Source organism: Poecilia latipinna, unplaced genomic scaffold (assembly GCF_001443285.1).
Source record: "Poecilia latipinna isolate Pla-1442-1.1 unplaced genomic scaffold, P_latipinna-1.0 Scaffold2823, whole genome shotgun sequence".
NCBI lineage: Eukaryota > Metazoa > Chordata > Actinopteri > Cyprinodontiformes > Poeciliidae > Poecilia > Poecilia latipinna.
Genome location: NW_015115439.1, coordinates 114,820 through 128,414, shown reverse-complemented (window position 1 = coordinate 128,414; position 13,595 = coordinate 114,820). Strand labels below are relative to the sequence as shown.

The following is a 13,595-nucleotide window of genomic DNA, read 5'->3' as shown; positions in this document are numbered from 1 at the left end:
TCTTCCTTGAGGACAGTTTGTTCGCAGACTGTAGAGAGAGATTACCACTGGTTGTAGATTCTATTCTTGTTATCTCTCTGGATTTAGATTGACACTAAAGACAACAAGCCAACACTGTAAGAAAAAGTCCGTAAATTTCACGGTAAAAAATTGTAAAATACAACAGTTTCTGACCGTAATATACAAAACATTTTATCGTAGAAAATACATGGAATCACCGTCAGTCAACACAGTAAAATAAGTCTATAAATTTACGGCAAAAAATCGTAAAATAGTAACAGTTGCTGACTGTAATATAAAAAGCACTTAATTGCCGTAGAAAATTCATGGAATTACAGTAACTCCACTTTGACATATCAAACTGAATTCTCAAAGGTAGACCAGGTATCGAACTGGCAATCCACCAATTGCAGGGCAAACTCCTACAACCAACATCACCATCATTTTGAGAGAGTTTGATTAAATGACGTATTTGGGATTATTTAATTTTATGTTGACCATAGATTTGTCATACATTTAGAGAACTGTATGGTAGGCCCTGCTGCTTGGACAAAGGTAAAGGGCGATTCCACCTAATTTTTCACTACTGTCAGCATCTTTAATTTACCAAAAGGACATGGTCAATTTTACTAAGGGAAAACCACAGCTGCCGGTATCTTACCGTATTTTAGGAAATACGGTAAAATACCGGTGTTCTGTCAGATCAGCATACGCTGTCATATCGTCATACGCTTAACACGAACTGACGGGCAGGGGCGCTGCCAGAAATCTTGGGCCCCCTGACAAAAAATTAGATTGGGCCCCCCTGTGCAGCTGCTGTTACAATTTTTTGAGTCTATTTGACCCATAAAAAGCATCACCATTTTAAATGCTTGCATCTGCCTTGCTTTCTTTGGTTCAATACTGATAATTAGCACAAAATTTACTGCTTATGAATTTAGCATCCAACAGTCCACATCCAGTATGCAAGTAGGTTGCTTAAATGTTTTCTATTAGTTTTAGATTACTGAAATGTCTCTCCCCATGGGCAACAGTCAAAAGCAACGTGCAACTACACATAAAGCAATCCAGACTTCTAAAAATGCTATGTAGTTGCATTTTATTCAAGCTGCAGTACATAACTTTAATAAAAAATATGTTTTCTCCATATTTGTTAAAGTTGTCACGACATTGTAGCAGCTTGTAATGAGACAGATAATCTGTGAAAACAATCAATCTCCTCCATCTCCTTCCTGAATTACTATTACTGGTTAAAGTAATGAACTGTTCTGACCAAAACAACCAATCAGAACCAGGAGGGGAGGGTCTTAGCGCTGTCAATTAGCCTCATTCACTCACTGCTAAATGTGCTAATGGGGGAGAAACAACTTATCATTACAAGAAACCGTTTATCTGCCATCATTGGTAGCTAGGCTAGCTAAACTGAGCATTCACAGTTTGAATCTGCACAGCTCTGTGCTATGCTAGCTGCAGCAAAGCACAAATCGAGGGGGAGGAAGAATGAGCAGCACCACATGAGATTGTGATTGACAGCACTAAAACTCTCCTGCCACTGACTGGTTGTTTCTAGCACTGGGAGAAAGCAGAGGAAATAGATTTTTCACAGATTACCTCTCATACCATACTGTCACAACATAATGACAGTTTTAAACAAAATATGTGAAAAAATACAATTATATAAAAGTTACATACTGCAGTTTTAATTTCACTCAGGAGAGGACGGATCAGGAGGGACGTGGGTTATAACTGCTGCTAATTGACTCACCTGTTAAGTGGTAAAAGATACAAGGGACAAGTTAAATATATGAATATGTTGGTAATTTTTTTCCTTAATTCATTAAATGCTAGTGAAATGGAGGTAAACGGTAGTCTGTAGCTAAGCTAAGGTGTTCAGGGCAGAATCGTCATAACTTTTCACCCCTTTACCGTGTCCCTTCTGACGGGTATATCTATCAGACAAGTATACTCCATCATTACCATATGATTCTATTTAATCAGCAACATAGAATCATGACGTAGATCGTCATACACTTTGTTATTAACAGCTATATATGGCAAGCCGATATCTCACATTGTTTTGTGACTAGACGTTTAAGATATCTCTAATTATATTTCGACTAGACAAAATAACTATTTGAGATATTTCTAATTACATTTTGACTAGTCAAAATGACGTCAGATTTACCATTGACTTGTCTGGAGACTTCAATTTAAGATATCTAAAATGAATTACGGACTATATGAAATACACATTTCAGATATCTACAATTAAATTATGATTAGTCATAATGTAAATTCAAGATATCTCGATTTTGGTTTTGACTAGTCATAATTCTAATTAAAGATATCTCCAATTACTCCATAATTCAAATATCTTAAATGTATTTTTTGGATAGGAGATATGTAGTTTTGACTAGTGAAAACTAAATTATAGATATCTTAAAAGCAAATAATGACTAGACAAAATTAAATTAAAGATATCTTGAATTGTAATTTTGACTAGTCAAAATTCCTTTTAAGATATCTCTAAATGAATTCGAGATATCTTGAATTACACAGCTTTTCTATTTAAGATATCTTAAATTGACATTCCAACTAGTCAGAAAGACATTATTGATATCTTGAATTAGTATTCTGTATAGTCAAAACGACCCTGACTTATGTAGCAATTTGAAAGTTTAATAAAACAATGAAAAATAGAAAAAACGAAAAAAGATATTTGAAAATGCGCCACTTTTCAAAGCTGTTTTTAAGTGCATTCGGTTCGTCGGAAATGAATAAACAGGAAATTCTTTGCAGATATCAGAAGCAGTCTTATAGTTTATGAAGTTTTGCTATCTCCACATTTCCAACATTGTCGAGCTCTTTCTAATTTGTGGCATTTACTGACAATTTTGTGCAGGAAACATAAAATTCTGCAGGCAACTGTTTGGACACCACAAATGGGCTTCCACGTCATTCTTAATTCAGATATCTAAAATTGTAATTTTGACTATTCATAATTGTGTGGAAGATATCTTAAATTGTAATTATGAATGTGTCCCGTCAAATGACAGATTCAGTGACGTCATTTGAGATATCTTGAAAGGAATTTTGACTAGTTATAATGTAATTGAAGATATCTTGAATCATCGTATCTTGATTCTTACTAGTCAGAATGTAAATACAGATATCTTAATTCCATTCCAGATCGTCAAATGTAGTTTTGTAGTTTTGTCTAGTAAGCTGTGTGACATCCTGACTTGGTGCTTAAGTAGGTTAATGAGTTTTACACAGGTGTGTGTTAGTTGACTGCAGCTGCAGCTAGACCCTGCTTTAAATACACTTTGAAACCACGACAATGCATGTGTATCTATCTAGTTATCATTGAGAAAATTGAATGACTTATTTCCATCATAACTTGTCAAGTATGCGGAACTGACAGCTCCTCTGACGGTCGGACTTCTTAACGCGCATGCGTACTCACTGCATTTATGCTATTCTGATAGCGTATGATGATCTGATTGTGTTGTGGAACACAATGATAGACCTAATCTGAACCCTGGGCATTTCTCCGTAACACATTGAGTCATTTATACTAGCAGAATTAACAAAGGCTCTATCACAGGTGATGTTACCTTAACAAGCAAAAAATAAATGCTGTGCTGCCGCTCAGGCAGGCAGAGCTGGACGCTCTTTGAGATGCTAACGGGAGCTACAGTGGATATAAAAAATCTACACATCCCTATTCAAATGCCAGGTTTTTGTGATGTAAAAAAATAACAGCAAGACAAACATTTTCACAACTTTTTCCACCTTTAATGTGTCCTATAACCTGTACAATGCAATTGAAAAACAAACATAAATCTTTCACGGAGGTGAAGTAAAAATAAACAACTGAGATAATGTGGTTGTATAAGTATGCACACCCTTTTAGAACTGGAGGTATGGCTGTGTTCAGATTTAACCAATTTCATTCAAACTCATGTTAAATTGGAGTCAGCACATACCTGTCACCAATTAAAGTGCCTCTGATAAAGTTCAGCTGTTCTAGTAGGCTTGTCCTGATATTTTTGTAGCCACATCATCCAACATAAGCCATGGTCCGCAAAGAGCTGCCACAGCATCAGAGGGATCTCATTAATCAAATATATCAGTCAGGAGAAGGCTACAAAAAATTTCCAATTCATTAAATATACCATGGAACACTGTGAAGACTGTCATCAAGTTTAGAAAACATGGCACAACAGTGACATTACCAAGGACAGGACGTCTGTCCAAAATTTATAAGACAAGAAGGAAACTGGTCTGGGAGGCTGCCAAGACGGTGACAGCAACACTGAAGGAGCTGCAAGAATTTCTGGCGAGTACTGGCTGTGCAGTTCATGTGACAACTATCTCCCATCTTCTTCATATGTCTGGGCTATGGGGTAGGCAAAGAAACGCATCAAAGCCTGGCTTAATTTTGCAAAAACACATCTGAAATCTCCCAAACACATGTGGGAAAATGTGTTATGGTCTGATGAAACCAAGGTTGAACTTTTTGGACATAATTCCAAAAGGTATATTTGGTGCAAAAACAACACTGCTCATCACCAAAAGAACACCATACCTACAGTGAAGCATGGCGGTTGTAGAATCATGTTTTGAGGCTGTTTTGCTTCAGCTGGAACTGGGGCCTTAGTGAAGGGGGAGGGAATTTGTCATGATCCGTGTTTTTCTGTTTAGTTATTTTGGAATTTTCTATGTTTAGTCCTGTTTCCCTGAGTCTCTGTGTTGTCCTGTCAGCCCTTGATTGTTCCCAGGTGTGTCTCGTTCCCTTGATTACCCTCGTGTGTATTTAAGTCCACCTGCTGTCTTTGTCTCTTGTCGGATCCTTGTCTGCCGGCACAGTTGAACTGTTAAGTCCTGTGTCGGCATTAACTCGTCGCGTCAGTCTTTGTTTAATTCAGTTGCTACCGGTGCTGAGTCTGTGTTTCCGCTCTGCCGTGCTGTCTGAGATATGGACTGTTTTTGAGTGACACTCTTCATTAAATTCATCATTTTCTTCTACAACCTGGGTCTCTGCGTCTCTCCTCACCAACCACTCCACATGACAGAATTATGAACAGTTCCAAATGTCAGTCAGTATTGGCACAAAACCTTTGGCCTTCTGTTAGAAAGCTGAAGAGGAACTCTATCTTTCAGCATGACAATGACCCAAAGCACACATCTAAATCAATAAAAGAATGGCTTCACCGGAATAAGATTAAGGATTTGGACAGGCCCAGTCAAAGTCCAGACTTGAATCCCATCGAACATCTCTGGGGTGATCTGAAGAAGCTGTGCACAGGAGATGTCCTTGCAATCTATTGGATTTGGAGCGGTTTTGCAAAGAAGAGTGGGCAAATATTGCCACATCAAGATGTGCCATGCTGATAGACTCCTACCCAAAAAAACTGAGTGCTGTAATAAAAGCCAAAGGTGCTGCAACAAAGTATTAGTTTAAGGGTGTGCATATTTATGCAACCAGGTTATTGTAAGTTTTTTATTTTTCATTTTCCTCCCTGAAAGATTTCTGTTTGTTTTTCAATTGCATTATAGAGGTTACAGGTCAAATTAAAGGTGGAAAAAGTTGTAAAAGTATTTGTCTTGCTGTCATTTTGTTACATCACGAAAACCTGCCATTTGAACAGGGGTGTGTAGACTTTTTATATCCACTGTACACTCCCTGCAGTACTGACATCACTGATCCGATTGGTGTTCTGTTTATCTGTGCTACCCATATATCCGTCCAACTCTTAAATCCGTCCTACCTTGCGGTAATGCGCATGCGCACATCGATGCTTCGTCACATACTGCTTACTCAGCAGATTTCTTATAAATAGGTCCTACCTGTTATGGTAAGTTTTATTTAATTTATTCTATACCTGGCTTTCATTAAGCTGCTCCATTACGTCATGACTGCAGCTTGTAAATATATTTATACATGGCTTTAGTTTGCCGTCTGCAATGTCGTTACTGTAAACAAGTTGGTTAATAAGGACAAAATACGGTTAATCAGGACAAAATGCGTTGTTTTGTGGTTATTTTGTCCCTATACTTTAAAATATTTTAGTTTAATTACACTCTTTATTATTAAACTTTGCTAAGTAGATGTTGGTAGCGATATTATGTGGGACTTAAGCTGTGTAATAGCCGTGTAATATTGGTGTACATGAATCATATCCTATCATTTCAGGTGCACAGTGACCTGTGCAGTTCGGTGGAGACATTGTGGCCGCGCTGCATTTAATAAAGTTTGTCATACAACGTATTAATGCGCAAATAAGAGTTGCGGTGATCTGTATCTGTCTGTGTTTAATTTAATTCCAATAAAGCCCTGTTTCCCCTGTCTGATACTGTTTTATTCTTACAAACTCCTATGTATTTAAAATATTTTAAAAGGTAGGATATTCTAATAAAAGGATTAGTGCATACATCTATAGCTTTTAATTTTAAACTGGTAGGATATTGTGATTTCGTTCAATTTTTCCAATGCTAAGCTAAGCGCTTATAGTCAGAACACCGTTACATATCATTTACCCAGAATGCATTGTGAAAATACTTAAAACTTATAAAAACTAAATAACCTACAGTATTACTGTATTGTTTTTACATCTAAGATAAATATTTCCCAAATAAGGTCTATTTTTTATAACTAATCGAAAACTGAATTACTGATTACTTATTGGTTATATCTAGTAAGTGTGTTTGTGAATGTGCGTATGACAAATAGATGGATCACATACAAAGTTATGTACAAGTGTGTGTGTGTGTGTGTATATATATATATATATATATATAAAATATGTGTAATATGTATGGAGCAACCCTCCCGACCCCACTAAGGACAAGGGTGTATAGAAAATGGATGGAATGGATATTTATATATAATGTATTTACTATATATATAATTTATTTTTTTGTGTGTATAAATGTGTAGTATGAATTGTTGACCATCACGAACCACTCTCCATACCAGTAGGTGGCGGTAGTGCTACTAAACGTTTGTTGCCAACCGCCAATAAAACTAAGAAGAAGAAAAAAAAATATCTGAGCATAATATTGTTCCTGTGTGTTGAGGAGTACTTTCCGGGAGATAATGAAGAATCTGGATATCTGCTTACGGCAGCCGTTGAGAACACAGTAAGCTCGGTTCTGTTCGTTGTCAGAATGTAATTGTAAAGTGTAAACTTAGCTGTTCTGTGTACAGACTGCTCCCTGCACTATATCAGCATATTTAAATGCTTTCAACATGCAAAAACGTAGAATGCAGAACGCTGACAGTAGACGGAGTGAAGTTATATAAAACATATAGTTAAAGCATTTCCTTTAGTCCAGAAGTTTTGTTTTCTGATCAAAGGTCTCAGAAGATGTGAATATTTCAGTCCAGCTGCCTGGTACCGCGACCTGATGGTCATAATCTGGTGTAAAGCTCTGTCAACTCCAGACAGGATTAGAACTAACAATTTGGGAAATATGTGTAACCGTGTAAACAAGGTATAGTTTTTGCAACCAGGAGTAGCTGATCAGCATCTCAAAAAGTTCAAATATCATCTGAAGTATGGGCACTCATCTTGGAGGAGTTGAAAAGACTTCATGGACGCAGTTCAAAGCATCTCTTCCATCAATCTTAATAGGCAAGAATAATCTCCAGCTCCAACATTTATCTTCATTTCTGTAAGCATATGGCCTGACAGAGAGCTAAAGAGGAGCAGCCAAAACAAATGAGGTAGATTAGCAGAACTGCTAACCACTTATGATGTCATCCAGGACACATTACTGTGGAAAATCAGCACTGTTCCCTTGATACTGAGCCGTTAGCATCTATCTATCTGTCTGTCCATCCGTCCGTCCGTCCATCCATCCATCTATATCGTATTTTTGGAATTTAATAGAATAAGGAAAAATGACTTTANCCCGGTTTTATAACTTTTCTTAGCAGCATAGTAACTGGCACAGTCGTTTCGTGGCAGCTGTATTTAGCAGCAGCTTCTACTGACTGCAGCTGCATACAGCGTCACTCTCAAGTGCTCCAAGCAGGAACGAACCATTTCATGCAGATTCAGGGGAAAGGGGCGGGGGTGTTCAGGGCAAAAACGGATGTGTTTTTTGGTCTGGGAGGGGTAATGTTAAATTTTTACTGCTGAAAACAATCTTTGAAAATACAATATGATTAAATTTGTATTTGACAGGATCCCAATTTTTTTATTTTTTATTTCTATGAACAAAATACAAATAATTAAATTGTGGAAGGCCCCCTGCTGGTCAGGGCCCCTTGAATTGTCATCACTTTTCACCCCTTTTCCACGCCCCTGCCAGTGTGTCCTGGGTCTGTGACACCAAGCCCGACTTACTGCTGGCAGTGCGAACCAGACTCTGACACTGGTTGTACAGGGACCTAACAGCCCATAACAAAGGGCTCAGTACTCCCTACACCTGGAGCACCCCACACAGGATTCCCAGAGTGACACGGTTGAATCCCTTCTCCAAGTCCACAAAACGCATGCAGACTGGTTAGACAAACTCCTAGGCACCTACCAGGACCCTGCTCAGGATGTAGCATTGGTCCAGTGTTCCATGCAATATTGCAGAGTCGTGTCAACAACAGAACCCTACAAAATCCAGAGCCTTAAGGAACTCCAGGCAAATCTCATCCACCTCCAGCGCCTTGCCGCTCTTGATCCAACTTAGCGTCCTCATTTCCAGAGATTGTAGAGCTCGATCCAGAGTCCCCAGGCTCTGCTTCCTCAATGGAAGGCATGTTGGTAGGATTGAGGAGGTCTTTGAAGTATTCTGCCCACCGGCCACAACATCCCAAGTCGAGGTCAGCAGCACACCGTCCCAACTATAAACAGTGTTGGTGCTGACCTTTCCTGAGATACTGGATGGTGGGCCAGAATCGCCTCAAAGCCGTGCTGTAGTCTTTCTCCACGGCCTCTCCGAACTCCTTCCACGCCCAAGGTTTTCCTCAGCAACCACCCAAGCTGGATGCCGTTTCAACTGCCGGTATTGATCAGCTGCTTCCACAGGCCAACAAGGCCAGATAGGATTCTTTCTTCAGCCTGACAGCATTCCTCACCAAAGGTGTCCACCAGCGGGTTCAAGGGATGCTGACTTGACATGCACTGATAATCTTGCAGTCACAGTTCTGATAAGCCACCTTGACAATGGAGGCACAGAAAATGGTCCACTCAGATTCAATGTCCACTACCTCCCCCAAAACTTGTTCAAAGTTCTTCCGGAGTTAAAATTCGAAGTCGATCATCGAACTGCGGTCTATGGTGTCCTGGTCCCAAGAGCACATATGGACACCCTTGTGCTTGAACATGGTGTTTATTATAGACAGTCCATGACCAGCACAGAAGTCCAACAACAGAACACCTCTCAGGTTGAGATCAGAGAGGCCATTCCTCTCAACCACACCCCTCTAGGTATAACTGTCATTGCCCATATGAGTGTTGAAGTACTGTAGCAGAACAAGGGAGTCCCTAGGAGAGGCACTCTCCAGTACCCACTCCAAGGACTCCAAAAAGGGTAATCCGATCTGTTTGGTGCATAATTTCAAAGAGTCAGAACCAGTCCCCTCACTGGTAGGCGGAGGGAATTTACCCTCTCATTCACCGGGATGAACCCCAACACACCTTCACCAAGACGGGGAGCAACAAGTGTGCCCACTCCTGCCTGGCGCCTCTCTCCATAGGCAACTCTGGAGTGGAAAACTATCCAACCCCTCTCAAGGAAACTGGTTCCAGAACCAGAGTCATGCTCTGAGGTCAGACCAACTATTTCTAGCCAGAACCTCTCAACTTCACACACCAACTAAGGCTCCTTCCCCACCAGAGGGGTGACATATTCCATGTCCTGAGAGCCAGCTTCCAAGAATTGGATCGCCAAGGTCCCTGGCTCCAGAGTGAGTGAAGAAAGACTGTTTCCAATGGTCATCTTCATTATAAGAGGTCTTCTGGCTGACCTTTGTCTGGCACCTCACTTAGGACTTGTCTGTCTTGGGTGACCCTACCAGGAGCATGAAGCCCCTGACAGCATAGCTCCTAGGATCACTGGGACACTCAAACCTCTTTACCACGATAAGGTGGCAGCCCATGGAAGGACCCATCTGGCCCTTCCATGGGTACGTAATTTCTTATCCACAAAGTTCAAAATTGTGAGAAAAATAAAGTAAAAAAAAAAAAAAGAAAAGAAAAAAAACAGCTGTATGAACCCAAAAGGCAGCTCTGAACTCAAAACTTATTAGAACCAACCCCAACTATGTTCTTGCGAGGTTTTTTGATGGACCATACTCTCAATCCCAAAATAACTTGGAAAGGCTTCCAATAGACTTGGCATGCAGGAGTTGCACTCTTTGGTCAATGAACTAAAATAGTGCCTGTGACTATAAACAGTGGCTAATATAAGCTCCACATGGAACCTGCACCATAACCAACTTATTAATGACTCAGGACTCCGGTCTGAGTTCACTAAATTCTAAAAGCTAACAACAAAGCAACAGGCACTTAAACCTTTAATCTATAATTATTTAGTGCTAACCCTTAATTTAAATGGGTGGCAGTTAAACCAAAAAAACAAAAAAAAACAATCATAAGGTAAATATATGAGTACATGCATACATAGTACGAACATAGGCACAGATGCGAATTAGTGAATTATTGAATAGCTGAATTATTTTACCCACTAAGTTCCGTGAAACTAAAACCAGGGACAAACTTTTTTTTTTATCCGTCTTCCCCCTTCTCAGCGATGCTACCAGAATAGGATATAAGTCAATAATCTGCTTATTTTAGAATTATCTTTCCTTTTTTTTTTTGTTCTCCCCATCTGCTTCATTCTGGGTCAAAAAAGTCTGCGGGTTGTTTATTTTCCAACGCAGCAGCCATAAAACGCCTGGGCCTCTTCTGCCATTTCAAATAAGTGGCTTTCTCTCTTAAATGTAACTTTAAGACAGGTAAGGAAAAGAAGATGAAATGTGACACCTTTCTGGTAAAGAGCCCCTTTAACATCGTTGACTGCCAACCATTTCTTTGCAAGAGTGATGCTGAGATTTGGATATATTCTCAGGGTGGTTCCCTGATACTTTACTTTGTGCTGCCTGGACCATCTTACAGTGGCTTCTTTCTCCATTTACCGAAGGAATGCAAGGATGAAGGTCGTCCTGCTGCGGGCTTGGGTCCAGCTGTGCGCTGTACGCACTCTAGTTCCGGGGGAGACGGGAATGTGCCGTTCCCCATAACATCCTTCAGCGTCTTGGAGATTAACTTAGTGGGATCCTAGTCGTCTTCACTGCCTTCATGTCTATTAAGTATGTATAGATTTGATCTTCAGGATCGATTTTGCAGATTTTCCAGGTGCTCCTGCAAGGCTGCGTTTTGGGCCTTTAGAGTCTTGATGACACCTTCAGCTACACATATGCGTTGAAAGCTAATGCCTGCCAGGCTAACTTTTGTCCTACAATCCATACGTCAAGGAGTGCAGATGCTGAATTGTTTCCTGGATTAATGTGGCCACAATATAGACCCAGAGATTTTCATCAAGTTTATGTTTATTATTATAACGGGTACTTCAGTAATGTGTGTGGTAAAGTTGTCCTTTAGCTCTCAAAAACTAGCAATTGGGAAAAATATTTTTAAACCCTTTATTGAGAAGTATTCACAACAAATGTATTAGAAATGCTTTAAATAAGCAAAATATTTATTTTCAGACAGAAAGCATTAAAAATTCTAAAGGCACACAACACTGCAGTCCCCCATTGTATATCCCTCATCGGAGCCCATGGACTTCATGTCAAAACGCTAGTCGCATAACATAGAGATGAAATGTCACACTGTGTAAAACGAGAAATGTAAACTACTAATTCACTGGCTTGACATGTTGCCTAGATGGTTAGCAAACCATATCTAACATGGAGTAATTACACATTGTAGCTGCTTTTATGTTAGCTTACTAGCTATTTATAACCTCTAAAAAGAGTGCAACGTTAAATTAAATATGAGCCAACTATTTTTAAAATGTAAATCATAACGTTGATATCTACCTGATGAAATAGCTGTTTATCTGCCTGTTTCGGATTATTACTGGCCATTATACTGTTACAAGTGTTCAGGAACAGTGCTTCTGTCAGTCCAGTGCTTACTGACAGAAGCAGATAAAAAATAAGTAAATAAAAAGATTAGTTTACTTACTTTTTATCTCATAACACTTTGAATTTTTGCTGATATAAGAATCTAAATCTTCTCCACACAAACAGTAGCATTGAATTTCTGAGAGATTTTTTTCACTCAGCCTCTGTGATTGATTTATATCTTGAAATCATTCATTAACATTAACAACCTCATAATGATTCTGCTATAAGACCATGCCGTCTTTTTTTCTCTCTTTTTGACACACACAGAGCTGCTGTACGAGTCCCTGGAGCTGCTTAACCCTTGTGTCCAGAAATGGGGTCCAACTGACCCCACACACGTAAAACTTGTATCATTTTCCACAGTCCTCTATGTTTGCCTCAGTCCTCGCACGTGCAAGGGTTAAGCTTTGTCAGCTCACAAGAAAAGTCAATCAGTCTCTTATCTGCTGAGGGGCACTGATCGGAGCACCGCTGCTCCTCCTCGCTCGTTCTCCTCGCTGCACCCTGGAACTTAATGTCAACTTGACGGGCTGATTCCAGCTATGCTCTACATCGATTATTAAAGAGATTAGCTCTTTCTGTGGCAGCCCTAAGCACAGATTTTATTGTTACATCTCTCTTTGATAGAGATGCGTTTTTTTATTCTCAGCGCTTACGGGCCGTCACATTGGAAAAAAGAAGGTTACAGAACTTTTGTCACCTTCAGCCACTTGAGAGAGACAGTAAGCCTGACTGCCTGACTGCCTCTATTTCTCTTGTAGGATGTGTACTTTGGCTCACACTCCATGGAGATTTCATACAATCCGCTCTTGTGATTTAAAGAGCGCATTCATACCAGCCCTGTTTAGTCCGCTTCATTGTGAATGCATAATCAAACTCTCCTGCGGACAATAAAACTAACTGATGCCTAAAAACCTAGATATTAGACCGGCTGAAGTGAATTCTTGCGCAGTTCAAAAGCATATGTAAACACCAAGCCGATCGTAAATCACTCCAAAAGGCAGTGGTGGAGGAAGTACTCAAACAATGTACTTGAGTAAAAGTGCAAATACACAAAGTGTACTCGAGTAAAAGTACCACATTAACATTCTTACTTGAGTAAAAGTAAAGTACTGTCTTTTTAAAATACTTAAAGTATTAAAAGTAAAAGCATTTGCTGAATGTATTACCTAATGTCTAACAGTGGTGGAGAAAGTACTCAAAAAATGTACTTAAGTAAAAGTACAAATACACAGGCAAAAACGTACTCAAGTAAAAGTCAAAGTACCACATTAACATTTTACTTAAGTAAAAGTAAAAAAGTACTGGCTTTTAAAAATACTTAAGTATTAAAAGTAAAAGTACTTGCTGAATACATAACCTAATCGCTAATATCATTAAGTGTGCCGATAGTATTTAATTTGAATACATCATAAATGTGCCATTTTAATGAACAATGCCACAGATTAAACATGTT

General features: G+C 39.3%; 1 protein-coding gene and 1 long non-coding RNA gene across 2 annotated transcripts in view; one reads left to right on the top strand and one right to left on the bottom strand.

Moving 5' to 3' along the window:
• Positions 1-1,009, bottom strand: part of LOC106939296 (uncharacterized) — a 7,740-nt gene extending 6,731 nt beyond the window's left edge. The window contains exon 1 of the long non-coding RNA XR_001422811.1: positions 738-1,009. This is a non-coding gene — a long non-coding RNA (uncharacterized LOC106939296). The remainder of the gene's footprint in view (positions 1-737) is intronic.
• The window catches only part of LOC106939295 (protein SHQ1 homolog), a 50,008-nt gene that overhangs the window by 11,787 nt on the left and 24,626 nt on the right, over positions 1-13,595 (top strand). The window lies entirely within an intron of this gene.